The 15,106-nt window shown below is 47.1% G+C and overlaps 1 long non-coding RNA gene across 1 annotated transcript in view; it reads right to left on the bottom strand.

Moving 5' to 3' along the window:
• Gm35599 overlaps window positions 1–15,106 on the bottom strand; it is a 141,148-nt gene that overhangs the window by 2,593 nt on the left and 123,449 nt on the right. The window contains exon 12 of the long non-coding RNA XR_003951504.1: window positions 1–2,553. This exon is cut by the window's left edge and continues 2,593 nt beyond it. This is a non-coding gene — a long non-coding RNA (predicted gene, 35599). The remainder of the gene's footprint in view (window positions 2,554–15,106) is intronic.

Here is a 15,106-nt window from a genome sequence, read left to right as displayed (position 1 = left end):
AGGACAGATGCATTGAAGTTGTCACACTCAGATGCATTGAAAATGTCACACTCACTGATGATGAAAAGGACAGTCTGATCCCACTTATGGGAAACTTCCGACACAGGCACAGTGACAGAGATCTGGTTGCAGGTAGCCTCTTGTGGGGAAGCTGGGCAGGGAGCAGGAGATACGGGAGTCTAGGGAGACAACGGTGGTGGAAGGTTTCTGTGTGACGAAGGCATCATTGCATGTGTCAAAATGCTTCAAAATTAAATATGGTATTCATTAAGCAGACACATCAGTCTTATCTCAAAGAAGCTGTAAAAACAAAAAGGAGGGAGATAAAGAAGACAAATGTTTCTTTTAAGAATGCAACAAACCTGCTAAATATAAAAGGGAAGGAACAATAATCGTAAGAAAACAATATGGAATACGTCACGATGAAGCATAAGTGGCAAAGAAAGGCTTGTTTTTAAAAAAACATAACCAGGGATTGCCTGAAGGGGAAAAAATAAGGCAGGCTGAGCTCTCTGCGACAGCAGGTGGCAGGTGTGCAGGGCACTCGCCGGAACCTCTTACTTCCAAGTCTAAAAGCTTTTAGAACCTCCACAAAAGATGGAAACTCTTTCGACAAGGTACTTAAAAAACCAATACATCACCAGCCACAGGCTTTATCTCAGAAACACAACGGTGTCTCAGTGTTGGGAAATCTATTCACCCGCCTTAACTGATCATGGAGAAAATAAGCCTGTTAGCATGCCAATAGACAAAAGGCATTCCTTGGGCTAAATGCACTTCAACTCTAAAGTTTTAGCGAGTTAATAACATCGAGACTCTTTTCATGTGGTTCCATGACCCTACCGCAGACGGACCTAATGTCCTACTTGATATTCAGTATGAGCCATATTTTATTGCCCAGCACAGAAGGTTCCCACCCTCTCCGTGTGCTGCTACTCTCTTTAGTATTGCTACACAATCTACATGCTTGTCTACTGTCTGTCATCCACAAGGTCAAATCTCCAGGAGAGTGGTCCACATAGCACCTTGAGACCCAGAGAGGAGATCAGTATAAGATGGAAGTGAGCAAGAGCTGTCCCTGTGATCCATGAGCGGTCACTGTCCTGTGACGGAGGGATACTAGAGCAACATCACCGGTGCTAGACAAAAGAGGTTTCATGGTGTAAACTCATAACCAGAGGGAACATGGGTGCCGACCACAAGGGCAGAGCCTTGGGCAAGGAACAAATGTCAGTGATCCACTGCACCACACATAGCCACAGCTAACACCATCTTCCTGGGGCTGGAGAGGTGGCTCAGGGGTGAGAAGCACTTGATTTTCTTGCGGAGGACCTAAGAACTATTTTCTGCACTATCCGGAGCTTCAAAATCACCTATCACTCCAGCTCCAGAGAAGCTGACACCCTCTCCTGGCCACCACAGGTACTGCAATATGCATTTTACTTACAAGTAGAAATGCCCTCACAGACACAGTGCCCAGAAACAATGAATGTCCAGTTCTCCCGTTGATCCCTACTGAGGTCAACTTGACTGCAGTTAAACATCATGTCATGTAAGCATGCACATTCTTCCCAAATAATTTGGTAGGAGCCATGCAATTTCAACCAAGAGCTCAACTTACCAACTTCAGCCTATTTGAGATAAGGAAGAAACGAGCCTACCCACTAAGGCATAAGGAACAACCTACCGGCTGCCCCTGGGTTAGCAGGCAAAGCTTAGGAACTAGTCTCAAAAGAAAGGGTTGCCATACAGGAGAAGCCGACACAGCAAAAGAATAAAATCCAGACCGGGCCCCAAGAACATGTGATATTTGACACAAGATAAAGGTCAGCTTTCTCAAATGCCCTTGAATTGACAGATTTAATAAACCATTCTGAGGTGACTGTGGTCTGATGTAAGTGAAGCCAGAAAGCAACCACGAGCAGAAAAGTTAAAAACAAGAATTCCTGCTCCAAGCAACAGCTCTAATCCAGGTACTGGAGGGGAAAAAAATGACATATCTGATAAAAATGTCATTGGAAGTCATGCAAACAGATGTAGCTGAGAAAGGACAGCAATATATGGAAACGATGAAGCTGACATGTGACAATAAAGACAAGGGGAAGATCATGGGGTAAGACACAATCACAGGCAGGAAGCCTTGGGGACTGGGGGGGGGGGAGTGGGGAGGGAGTGTAATACAACCTCAGACAAGCAAGGAACACCACTGGGGATCAGCAGATAAAATTAAGATATGGACTAAGTGTGTGTGAGAGACATCTGGAGCGAGAAAACGATGGTGTCTTTCAGAGGCGTGTGGGCCAGGGTCCTGTCCTTCAGGGAGGATGCCAGAGGGTCGCGGCTTTTTGGAAGGACATCTGACCGTCTCAGAAGTTTCCCTTTCTCTTCACTCCAATCGAGACTGTAGGAAAGAAGTGAGGACCTGTATTTGTGTTCCAGGATATGACAAGTGACCCTGAATGTCACTTGTACAATATGTCCACCAACTAAACAGGCTTCAGTGTCCATCAGAGATGAAGTGGGTAGTGGCCCGGTGTTCATCTACGCTGAGCACTGTATGGGAGACAGAGAAAGCAGGGGTGAAGGATCTGGGGTGGTGGAGGTAGAGAGGAGGGAGGAAGAGGACTGGAGAAGGCTGAAGAGAGATGAGACCTGGGACAGAATGTTAGGCAGGACAGAGGATGGCCAGTGGGTCTGCTTTTTCCTTTTGATTTTGAGGTCACCTGCCCTCATTGCCTCTAATGTGACCCATGAGCTTCTGAAGGGACACTTTATGGGGAGAAAGAACCCTTGCCAACCTCTGTGAGCAAGCGGTGACTTTCCATCTGGCTGTCCCTACCCAGTGCTCAGAAGGGCCACCTCGGCCTTCTGTGTCCTGAGGAACCTATCCTGCAGTAGGAAGACTTTATGGATCCTCTCATACCCTGGAGGGATGTTTTTCAGAAAGGACAGCACTGCTGTTGGGGGTAGAGCTTCAAAGAGGCACATGCCATGTGCCTCACCTAGAGCCTCCAGCTTTGTGGTCCAGAGGCCACAGACAGACCCCCACCCCCATCACCACCAAGGAAGTGACAGGTGCTGGCATCGGCAATAGGTATTGACAAAGACCTTCAAAGTCAGCTCGACTTGCCGATCAATAATGGCGCAGGAAAAATAATTAAAACTGTCAGATTTAGAAGGCATTAAAAGCTCTTAGAGCCTTCAGACAATTGTGGAGACCCGGGATTAGTGTGGGGTCGCAGACACTCACAAGGCTCAGAGTGAGTTATTAAAGGCTTTCTTTGACACACACATGATGTAAAGGGTCAACTCAAAGGAAGGTTTCAGACAATGCTGTTGGAGTCCATTAACCTAGGTGGGCCTTGCCTGGAAGTGCGGGCCAGGGTGAGGTCCTGAGACGCCATCTTCCAGGGAGAGTCTGAACAGCTAGAAACCACTTAGCAGTCTCACACCATGACATCTTGCAGTCTTTCCATAGGTCAAGTGATTGATGACAGGCTTCAGCTAGGACTGAGGCCCCTAGATGTATAGCTGCCACATAGCAAGCAGGAATGGGCCTGCCCTGTGGGAACAGAGCTCACTGAACCCATAGTATACATCTGTTGTCTCTCCCAGAAACCTGGCAGCAGAGTATCCTATCCCTGGACATTCCCTGTAGAACTGGAAAGTGTCCAGGGATCAGCAGTCTTCCTCCCAGGGTATCCCAGTTCCCTGTTCACTTGTCTCCTCAAACCACTGCTCCTGCCAGGCTCTCTCTTACCTGATTCTGCTGCAGACATCTTTGTCAGTGCCTCTGTGGGTTCAGTGTTTCTTGACATTCTAACACTACACATCTGAGTTCTTTCCGTCTCGGGACTCTGGATGGTAGAACCCCCGAGCCCTCCAGGATGTATCATTGATGGGAAAGTGCTATCCTGGTGCTCACAATTACTGCATATAGCGGGACTCCTTCTCCTGGGACAAAAATGCCCTCTGATCATAGGACACACAGTCATGATGTCCCCTGATGAGACAGGCACACGGTCATTGGAGGAGTTGGCAGCCCTGTGCTGAGCATGTGTTGCAGGTTGGCTCTGGGACCGCAGGAATCTTTTCAATTGTGCCCTTCACTTCAAAGAACTGGAAGGGCAGGTGGGTTCCATGCACACAGGTGAACGCAGATCAGGGTAACATCTGGACTCTGGCCATGGAGGCCACAGATGGCACTCAGCACTGTGGTACCCTTCTTGCATGTGACTTGGAAGGAAAAGGAGCCCTGGGGCCCCATGATTGGTCCAGTCAGAGCAGAGGAGGCTACCACATCATATCAGCCACAAAGGTGCTCTGTGGCTAAAGGTTATCAACTTGGGACAAGCTTAGAGTCACCAAGGATGAAGGACCTTCAATTAAGAATATACCTCCATTAGATTGGCCTAGAGGTGCATCTCTGAGGGATTTTCTTTATTAGTGATGATTTAGGAGGGCCCAGTTACTATAAATGATGCCACACCTGGACAGGTGGCCTTGGATTCTAAAAGAAAGCAGGCTGAGCAAACCAGGAGGAGCAAGCCAGTAAGCAGCACCCCTCCAGGGCTTGTGCTTCACCTAAGGCCCCAGGTTCCTGCCTTGAGGTCCTGCCCTGAGTTCCATTAGTGACGGGCCGTGATCACAATGTACAGCCCAAACAAACCCTTTCCTCCCTAAGTTGCTTCTGGTTGTGGGATCATAGTGGTTGAAAGGAAACTAGGAAAGGTGAGAAGCCAGAAGTGTCTCAACCATAAACACTTGATACAAAGGGACAGTGCATAGACCTGCCTGCTTCTATAGGAACAGTAGGAGCTGGTCCTTAGGCATTCAGGCCTGGGGACAAGAAAATGGTTCTGAAGAGTTGATGTGGGCCTAGGCTGGCAGCCAGCTCTCCAGTGACTGGGGACTACAGCCGTGATACATCTCTTGCCTATCATATATATCCTGGTGCTACCTGGACATGATGTGTCTGAAAACAACCTTGAAACCTCTCTCTGGAACTCCCAGGGGTACTAGGGAAACCTCCCCGAGTTCTTCTGTGCTTTGTTTAATCCTTTCTTCTCAGAGCCATCTGGCTGTTGACTTTCTGGGGCCCATGATGTCCAACAGGCAGGGAGGACACGTGACTTCTCCAAGTGGAAAAATGAAAGCCGGGTACCAGTAAGTTATCAACTTTTCTATGCTTCCTAGAGAAATGTCTTTACCCAAGCTATATGCAGTGACAGTCTGAAAGTACTTCCTACCTTGAGATTCCACAGCTGACCTATCTTCTAGGGACTGTCTGGATGACAATGATAGTGGTGAAGGTGAATTTGCAATGATGGTGGTGGGAGCCATAGGGTAGTGGTGATGGTAAGTGATATGATGGTGGTGGTGATAGTGGTGGTGGTGGTGGTGGTATTAATGTTGTTAGTGGTATTGATAGTGGCGACCATCATGGGGATGATGATGTCAATGACAGTAGTGATGGTGATGATGTTGGTAGTGATGGTGATGATGATGGCAATAATGATAGTCATGGTGATGACGGTGATGATGGTACTGGTGATGATGATGAAAATGCTGTCAACTATGGTGACAGTGATGGTGGTGGTGGTGATGATGGTGATGGTGCTACTTCAAAGTGGTAGATGAGTTTGGTAAGGAGTCTTAGTGCCTAACCTATATCAGATATCTTTCTTGGGAATCCTCATGCAACCACTTCAGCATATAAGTTTAATTAGCCACTGCCATGGCACAGAATTACAGATCTACCCAAGAAACATGTCTCAGCCAAGCCCTCACTGCCTAAAGTATGATGAACCGTCTTGTTTCCTCACTGGCGCTCTGTTCTCTGGGTCTCTGTTTTCAGAGTGAACAAGAAGCTACACAAAGGGACCTACCCTGCCACTGTCATGTTGCTATCTCCCTGGCTTATCCCAGGTGACACCTGAGAACTCCACACACCTGGAGTATATTTTATAGTGGAGAGCCAAAGAGAACACGTCCACAGAGCAGCTGAGCAGTGGGAAGCAGGGGCCTGGCTGTGCAGGACATGATGGCCTCCTACAGATGAAGCAGATGCTACGGGTCCTAGCCAGGGACAGAGTTGCGGGCAGGAGTTCCTGGGCTTGAACCCAGCAGCTAATCACAGACAAATGGTTGGAGGGCCTTCCAAATCACACAGCATCCTGTTCTCGGGCATCCTGGACATGTAACCTATTGATACCCCGTGGTTTCTGTTCAGCCCTCCCTCTGGCCCCATGCCCTTACATGCTTCCCTGCCTGCCCAGCCTGGCCCCAGTCTGACCTGTGCCTGTCACAGCTCGAGCCAGAGTTACCCTGCTTTGGCCCTGTGATACCCGAGGGAGAGCAGGCAGCACAGCTGTGGAGGGCAGGACCTGGCACAGCTGATGGGAGGAACTGCTTATGTGAGTTTCATAACTGACACTCGCTTGACCAATCAGGCCTGGGTTTCAATCTTTGAAAGGGGGATTTTCTTCTAAATGAAAAATTCAAGTGACTCCAGACACAGTGGAGAAGGCAGCATGCTCCACATAAAGTACCAAGCGGGCAGGCACCTGCTCAGCTGGGTACTCATGTGATTCTGGACCTTCTCCACTCACCTCCTGCTTCCTTGCACCTCTAGATGAGGATCCTGGAGCCTTGGAGCTTCTGGGTCTGGATGGGCTCACGCTGACTTTATCAGCTGTCTCTCCAACTGAGGACACTTTTGCTTGCTAGGGTTCATGTCCCAGATAGGAAAAGAGATGGTAGAAACCAAGCCTGCGTGTGGCTGCCCTAGCCATGGGGCCCACAACACTTCCTCATACCAGCCGAGGAGCTCAGTCCAGGCAGGTTGGAGGAACCATACCATGTTCACTGGTGTGAGGGTTAATTTCTGCCTCCCCCATGTGATACTGGGTTCCATTTTATCACCATCATAAGCTACATCGCAGACCAGGACTCTTGGGATATGCTTGTGGTTTGAGCATGGACCACCGTGATGAAGCACTCCTGATATCTCAGGGATGCAATTGGCCTGACTTCTGGACCCTTAGGATCCTTCACCTATAAGATGAGGTACGAGATGCTGTGCATATTTGTCCATGACAGAGTATCTACAGAGGATGGACTGATGGCAGAGGCAATCACATTGCAGAAAAGCAAAGTGCTGCTTCTGGAGGGGGTGTGCACAGAGGCAGAGCAGGGTAGACGGCCACATTGACACATACCTTCTCCCCCCTCCAGAGCACACAAGGGAGGCATGGCATCAGCCCACACAAGCGATCTGAACTCTGGCCCCATCCTGTTTCCTTCTGAGCTCACCTCAGCACTGAAGTTCCCCAAACCTTACTTATGATGCACCCACCAGACATGAAGCCCCAGAACAGAGCATGGCATCGAGGACTCAGACAGAGGTAGGAGGTCATACTCAGAGAGGTGGCATAGTGCACACACAAGGAGACCAAGGAGAGGGGAGGAACAGAGCAAAACAGGCTCAGAAGAGCCTGAAGATTACATCACCATGGAGATGCCAACATCTAATACCCACTCACACTCTAATTCTCTCTCTCTCTCTCTCTCTCTCTCTCTCTCTCTCTCTCTCTCTCTCTCTGTGTGTGTGTGTATATGTGTGTGTCTGTCTGTCTCTGTCTCTCTCTATATATCTCTCTATATATCTCTTTCTGTCTCTCTCTCTGTGTATCTCTCTCTCCCTCTCTCTCTCTCTGTGTGTCTCTCTGTGTGTCTCTCTCTGTGTTTCTCTCTCTCTGTCTTTCGCTCCGTCTCTCTCTTTTTCTGTGTGTGTATGTGTGTGTCTGTCTCTCTCTGTCTCTCTGTCTCTCTGTCTCTCTCTCTCTCTGTGTCTCTGTCTCTGTCTCTGTTTTACTAAATAGGAGAATATCAATACCTACACTTGACTCTGTGTGACTCTGCACTTTTATTATGCATGTAAGTTTTGAGTCTCTTTACCTTCACACAACCAAGTCTGAGTCTTACCCACATTTCTCAGGTCTCAGCCTCACACAATCTCATGGCTCCTGAGTCTCCAGCCACCCCTCTCTGGGTTGGGAAAGCTCTGTTCCCGAAGGCTGTGGCACTCCCTTACTGGCCTTGTCCCCAGGCCTTGCCCTGTGTCATACTTAAGACCTCAAACTCCCTTGCTCCTATTTCAAAGGGATGGATGCTCAGGATGGGAGGCCTGGCTGGTGGTTTGGGCTACTTTTAGCACAAACATTTGCAGAGAGCTTTTCCAGCAGCAGTTAGAGGGCACCCCGCAGCCACAGCAGGCTCTCTTTTCTTGCCTCTCTTGGAAACTTGTTTCTTCTTAGTAACAGAATTTGCATTTTCTGGCTACCTGTGACTGTAAGTCTGCATATGTACTTCGGCCATTTGGGGGTTTTCTAAGTTGCTATCCGTATGCCTTGCTAGCTAGTGCTGTTTTACATTATTTTTCTTTTTAACACAGTCAGTGAGAAGCACTAGTACTGAGCCACAGCTACAGCTTTAAACTCTCCCTTGATTATCCATCTCAGGAGCAGGGGCCTGGCCTTTTGGCCAGACATTCGTTCAAATGGAGTAACTTGTTTCCTGCCGTGATTTTTGATGGTTTCCTGGTTGTCAGTGTTGGTTGTAAACACTCATCCAAACCAAGGCGATACCTGAACTCAGCTTCCTTTGCAGATTTGATTCTGTGATGATCTCATAGTTGATGTTTAAAGTGCACACTGATCTCTGGGTCATGGACTAGAAACACGGGTTTCCCTGAGGTCCTCTCCAAAGCCCATCCCTGGCCAGACAGTTCCCTCCTTTCTTGGGCCTTGTTCTAGCCACAACTCTCCAGCCTCTCAGGCAAGTGCTGTTGCTATTGTGACAGGCATGTACTTCGTCATATGGATGTAAGACACTCTTAGCCAAATTAAACAAACGCAAATGCACTGGAATTTTGGGAGGAGGCAAATCTATTTTTCACTTCAAAAAGAATGGGTGTTTCTTGTTGTCCTTTGCCTTTCCATCCAAGCCGCAACTGAACCTGGCAGACAGCCAGTTCTGGTGTCTTTTCATCCTTTAGGAGGGTCTGAAGATTGTTCTCTGGGCAGCAGACTGTCTACTCTTGCAGCCCCTTCTTTGTAAGGGCTTATTTCTAGGGCTGGTCATGTGGTCAGTTGTCGTAGTCTACAAAGCGTGTGGATGGATGGTGGCTAGGAGGATTGCCCATCTAGGCAGATACAAGAAAGCAGACAATGACAGCCTTGAGTTAGGGACAGCTGTGGGCAGTCACCAAGGAGGGGACAGATCCCCTGAAGGATGTGGAGAGGCCCTGGGGACAGGCATCTGCATTCATGCAGGAGTGGAGAAATCAGCCACAAAGAAGGCTGATATGGAATCAGGGCATCAGCTAGTTGCTCAGAAAGACTGAAGAGCAAAGTGTTCCCTACCCCGCAGGCGGGCTATAGGTATGTATTCCTTCTGCCATCCATCCACCTACACTCAGTGAGAACGGAGGTGGGGTATCCTGGGCATATGTTGTATGAACCTAGAGACACATCTTCGAGGGAGGTATCTTGAGCATCCAGCCTCCTTTCTAGGAACGAAAGACTAGCCAATTGGGAGGCCACTCTTCTGCCTTTGTGGACACACAGTCCAGAGAACCAGAGAAAATGAGGTTCCAAGAATCCGACCCATACTCGTTCTGCCCCACTCACTGCTGAGCAGCTGTCAGCCCGATTGACAATTAAGCTGTGCATCTGCTGCCTGAAAGATAAATTCCGGTATTACTGGGGTTTTCCATTTCACTTAACTAAAGCTGAGAGCGAAGGAGGGACAATTAAATGGAACCCGAGGCAACCCAAAATATTATCCATCAAAACCATCCTATCCCGTCCTCCTGGTACATTCATCAAAATGTCAGGTATTCCAAACACGGCTTTATCTTATTAATGCTGGTTTCTTTCATGGGATGACTAGTGATTTACCTTTCCGTGGCTATAAGGGAGCTTGGGGGACTGCAGAACATTTTAATCCTCCAGGTTCCCTATTTACCACCACCCTGCTTACACAAAGTTGCTGATTTCCCAACCTCCTTTGGGGACCCACTGAAGTGATCACACGTACCAAGATTCCCCTGTTTTGTCCACTCTTGTCTGTGTGTAGGGACCCCAGGAAGGGTTCTCTGCATGGTAGATTACAAGATAGTCCCCAGATGGTGCAGGCAGAGTCACACCCCCTTCTCACTCTTGGAACCAAGTTCTCCTTAGAATGCACGGGACATCGAAGAGCCAGTAGGAGACATGTTTAGAAATGATTTAAGAGTCAGAAATCAAGAGCGCCTTTGGCAGGGAGGCATAATGCACAAACCAGTCAGCAGATCCTGGGAAATATGGTCGATAAAAAGACAGATAATGGATGGACAGAGAGAGATGAAATAGATTCTGGGGTCCAGGATACTGCAGGGTAGGGAGGGCCTGTAATACCTGGCTGTTACCAAGGAGACACCAAACACTGTTCTTGTCAGCATTAGTACAAGGGTATCACAGGCTAGGGGATTGGTATGCCTCTTCCTCATCTGACCTGCTTATTCTGAATTTATCCCCTACTCCTAGCTCTCAGATGAGAAGTCTCTCAGACTTAGTAGCAGACCTCTGGTGGCCTCAAGAGGCAGCTGCCCCATCCTGCCTTGGGATGGAGAGGGCAGAGATCAAATGGCCCAGGCTCCTAGATTCCCTTGTGCCTAGGAGGGACACTAGTATGGCCTGAGCCAGCCAGGCCATAGCTACTCAAGACCTCCAGGCTGGTGAGTTGCAAAGATACAGAGGGGGGTGAGCGGAGGTGTGTGGATCAGCTACATCAAGGAGGTGAGTGGCCAGGTAAAGGAGCAGAGAATGGGAGTCTTGCTTGAGGAAGCATGGGAGGAGCCATAGAGGAGCGTTACCAAGGATGGAGCCAAATTCAACACTGGTAAAGCTGCAGAGCTAGGTGGGATTCACTTAGAAAAAAAAATGAAGTTGGGATTTTGTACTGGAGGGGAGGTACTTCCAATAATTAGTTGCTTTTTTTTTTGTTTTTAATTGTTATAAATTACTGAAACAGTCTGAGTTGTTAGCAGGAATCCAGCACCAGACACATTCCCTATAATGTTCAGGTTTCTGTCCGCTAAGCACCTGAAACAAATAAAACCAGATAAGCTGTGTGAAAAGTGCTCTTCCCTACTGCTTACAAATATCAAGAGTCTGGAGAGGTGGCTCAGCCGTTAAGTGTGTGCATTGCTATTACAGAAGACTTGAGTTCAGCTCCTAACACAATGCCAGGCAGCTCTCAAATCTCATCACAGCCCCAGGGGATCTGAGATCTTCTTCTGGCCTCTGCATTACACACACACACACACACACACACACACACACACACACACACACGTGTGTGTGCGTTTCAACATAAAAACTAAAATATTAAAAATTTCAAATTACTCACATCTGTTTCGATGATGATGTTTGAGAAAAAAAATGTTGTAGATGGGAATGATAGATACTCTCCTATTCGGTGTTATAAAGACGCGTGTGTTTTCTCCACTACAAAGAGGACTGCACACATATCTTATGGGCAGCTTACCCTGTCTACACATTTCATAGCTTCTTTATTCTGAGTCACTCCAGCTCCTTTCAAGTGTCCCTGGAAGGGTGCAGGGTGGTCACTGGTAGATGCTAACTATATTCAATGTTTTAAGAGTGCCTGAGAGCTAACATCCAGATAATAGGGGAAGGAACACAAGAGATAGATGGGAAGAAGAAAATCAGTGCTGTAGCTGACCTCCTGAGTGGTCGAGAGTGGTCTCTGGTATGACTGATGGCTTTAGTTCTCCTTCCTACCCACTTCCTCTGCTTCCAGGACAAGTTGCAAGCCAAGACTATAAATATTGTGGTGATTTGAATATGCTTGGCCCAGACAGTGGCACTATTACTCCTAATAGTGTGGCCTTGATGGAGAAAGTGTGTCACTGTGGGAGTAGGCTTTGAGAGAGCTTCCTCCTGTCTGTCTGGAAGCCAGTCTTCTCCTGTTTGCCTTTGGAAGAAGATGTAGAACTCTCTGCTCCTCCAGCACCATGCCTGCCTGGATGTTACCATCCTTCCGACCATTATGATAGTGAACGAAACCTCAGAACCTATAAGCCAGCCCCAATTACATGTTGTGCTTTACAAAAATTACTTTGGTCATGATGTCTCTTCTCAGTATTGGGAACCCTAACTAGGACAAGTATTAAACTCGGATCTCCCTAGAACATGGTTAGATGTTCAGTTCCAGCCTCTGTTCCTTGGCATTTGTGGTGACAAGGAGCTGTGTTTGCTGGTATCCCAGGGTAGAAGTGCAGCTCCAGCTGGTCTCCCACCATGCCCAGTCCATTCCCAACACACAAATAGACCTGGAAATGCCTGAAGTTTATGTTAGACATGCCCACTCCTTCTGGGTAACAGAACACCTAAGAACAGATGCCCTTCACCAAGATATCAGTCCTCCATCTTTCTTCATAGTTAGGTATGGCCTGAGAGAGTTGAAACCTGAATCACAAAGTGAGAGACTAATGGGAACGATGTAAGTGTCCTTCAAATGGGGTTAGCATCTTTCTGTCTGTTTTTGCTTTTTCTTGTTACTGACCTAGAATAGAGATGGGTTTGCTGGAACCAGCGGGCATCATGGAATATGAAAAATGGTGCTACCTAAAAGGCTATCTGTAAACAATGTAATAGCCAAGAGTCCAGGAGTTGGTGACCTAGTGTCACCACAGATGTGCATTCCCAAGCCTGGCCTTCATAATTATATGGAGTTTTTCCACTATTTCTTGTGCTTTTAGAAAGCTCCCTTCTGTCTTGCGATACAAGTTTATTCTCTTATCCTGAATTCTCACCTCAAAGGCCTAAAAAATAGAGTTGACAGATTTTGAAGAGTGAGCAGAAGAGGACAATTTACCCACAAGGGAGCCACAAGTGAAAAGGCAGATATCTGAGACTCCTAGTGGCAAGACACTCTGCTTCTTGGGCTTTTGTCACCTTGACACAGGTGAGAGCCACCTGGGAAGATAGAATCTCCTTTGAGAGAATGGCTTAATAAAACCATAAGACTAACAAGTAGGCAATTCCACATGACCTTGGTCGATGTGGGAAGGCCCCATTTATTGTAGTCAGTACTATCTCTGGGCAGTTAATCCTTGAAGCTATAAGACACATATACAAATAATAAACTGGAGAGCAAGCCAGTTAACAGCATTCTTTGATGATCTCTGCTTCAGTTCCTGCCTCCAGGGACCTGCCCTGAGCTCCTGCCTTGACTTTCCTCCATGATGAGCTATTACTTGTAAGCCAAATCAACTCTTTCTCTGCCAAGTTGTTTTTTCTCATGGAGTTCTAACAAAACAACAGAAACAAAGCTAGAAGAGAAATTGGTAGCAGAAGTTGGGTATCACTACCTCTGAGTCACTCCTGCTTGCCCCAAGTGCCCTGGAAGGGTAAGGGTTGACACTGGCCAATGCTAACTACACAATGTTCTAAGAAATGCCTGAACTCAGACATTTGGGGAATGGGGGAGGAACATAAGAGATTAAAAAAAAAAAAAAACTTCAGCACTATAGCAGACCTCCTGAGGAGTGGACATGTTGTTTGGGGGAGGATTGTGAACGTGATTATAACTTTGGGCTGGAACATTCTGAGCATCCGGAGCCTAATGAGCTGCTGTGGGAACTTGTAATGTTGAGAACAATGCAGATAATGGTGACCTGGCTCATAAAGTTCAGGAGTCTGAGAGTTCCTCAAAGTATCTCTCAGAGCCATTTGTGTATTCTTGTATTATCTGTGGCATCTGATCAGTTGAAGCTGAAGAGTTAACTGTGATCAAGAAGAGATAAGAATTGTTGAGACAAAAATCTGCGAAGTATTTCCTCAAGTTCAGCACACAGAAACTGTAGTCTGGAGGGAGCCAGAGCTACAACTCACGCCGGCGACTGGATTTGTAAAAAATGTAAGAGTCTCCCACGTGGTACTGATTTGGGCAGGAGGAAAGCTGCAGGATTTAAGGGGTCATGGAAAGCAGATGAGGCTTGGCATTGTGAAAGAACAGGGAAAACTACTGGTGAAGGACAGTCAGTTGACCAAGGGTAATGGCAGGTGTGGAGTGGAGCCATTTCTCACCTACAAGACAAGCCGAATCTGTTGCAGATGGCAAAGGCAGAGAAGAGGGGTTGCCCAGACCCTTTGGAACCCAAAGGGTTGTGAGTGGTTTCCACACACCAAGCAACACACTTTCTACCCTGTTGAATTTTGATTTTGTTTGTAACTGTGCTGGGTTCTTCTTGGAATTAAAAAAAAATGTGTAACTTATTGTTTTACTTGTTGGGAGCCCACAGTTAAAGAGACTTTGGAATTTTAGACAGCCTTTGAATTATTAGGGAGACTTTAGCTATTTTAAAGAGACTGAACTTTTAAAGACTGTGGGACTCGGAAAACTTGGAGACATGTTTTATATTGCGATATTAACATGCAGCCTTGGTAACAAACAAGAAAGAAACTTCTAGCAAGCATTTAACAATGGTGTGTTTGTGTCAAGTTGATAGAGAGTCAATTGTGCTGGTTCGTTCTGTCAACTTGACATGGGCAAGGCTCATCTGAGAAGAGGGAATTTCCATTGAGAAAACACTTCCATAATATTGGCCTGTAGGCAAGACTTTGTGATGGCTTCTTGATTGTTAATTGGTATGGGAGGACTCAAGTCATTTTGAGTGATGGAACCCCTAGGCAGGGGGAGTCCTGGGTTGTATCAAAAAGCAGGATGAGAAAGCCATGAAAAGCAATCTAGTAAGCAGCATTCCTCCATTTCTGCCTCTGGGTTCCTTCCCCTGACATCTTGCCTTGACTTCCTGCTTTGACTTTCCTCCATGATGGACTGTAACCAGAAAACAAAACAAAAACCAAATAACAACAAAACCTCTTCAAGTAGCACTTGATCATATTGTTTTATCACAACAATAGAAAGCAAACTGGCTCAGATATCAAAAAAGAGGAGCTGTGAGTGTCCTATCAATTCCTCATAGACCTGGAGATGCCAACTCAGGGATCCTAGCAACAGTTCTGAGCTCTTG

Source organism: Mus musculus, chromosome 15, assembly GCF_000001635.26.
Source record: "Mus musculus strain C57BL/6J chromosome 15, GRCm38.p6 C57BL/6J".
Taxonomy (NCBI): domain Eukaryota; kingdom Metazoa; phylum Chordata; class Mammalia; order Rodentia; family Muridae; genus Mus; species Mus musculus.
The sequence above is the reverse complement of the archived record's forward strand: the minus strand, read 5'-3'. Positions and strand labels throughout refer to the sequence as shown.